At 54.4% G+C, this 485-nt stretch overlaps 1 pseudogene; it reads left to right on the top strand.

Annotated features, from left to right (window-relative positions):
- The first annotated feature begins 210 nt into the window (after positions 1-210).
- Positions 211-280, top strand: LOC142751163 (U2 spliceosomal RNA; annotated as a pseudogene).
- The last annotated feature ends 205 nt before the right edge of the window (positions 281-485 follow it).

The following is a 485-nucleotide window of genomic DNA, read 5'->3' as shown; positions in this document are numbered from 1 at the left end:
GTGTTCGGTCCGTGATATACCGAGCGTGTATTTCCCAGGCCAACCACAATTCAGGGAGCCAGACTCCTAGCATCACAGTTATCAATGCTGCTAGGAGACCCTGCATCTCCGCGGGAATACTCCCCCATACTGTAACGATGTTTTCAGTACGGGACTGGGGACAGTATTCCCACGGGAAGGGAGGGACTCCTATGATTATAGATAACTGTGATCGCTTCTCTGCCTTTTGGCTAAGATCAAGTGTAGTACCTGCTCAAGCTGAGGTTAGTGATCATCCCTGCCAGTGGTACAGCGGCCATCGTAGCGGGATGACAGAACGCTGAGGTGAGGGCAGGGAACCACAACGGTCATGGCTCTGGGGTACGCATTTGGTTTAAAGGTACCATTTGTAGGTGACCAGGCGACCGCCGGATCGAGGTCAGGAGGTCGGGTAGTTTGGAAGCCCGAGTTGCTATGTGCCCTAGGGCAGGTGACCCTGGGGTGCC

Source organism: Rhinoderma darwinii, chromosome 3 (assembly GCF_050947455.1).
Source record: "Rhinoderma darwinii isolate aRhiDar2 chromosome 3, aRhiDar2.hap1, whole genome shotgun sequence".
In the NCBI taxonomy this organism is placed as follows: Eukaryota; Metazoa; Chordata; class Amphibia; order Anura; family Rhinodermatidae; genus Rhinoderma; species Rhinoderma darwinii.
The sequence above is the reverse complement of the archived record's forward strand: the minus strand, read 5'-3'. Positions and strand labels throughout refer to the sequence as shown.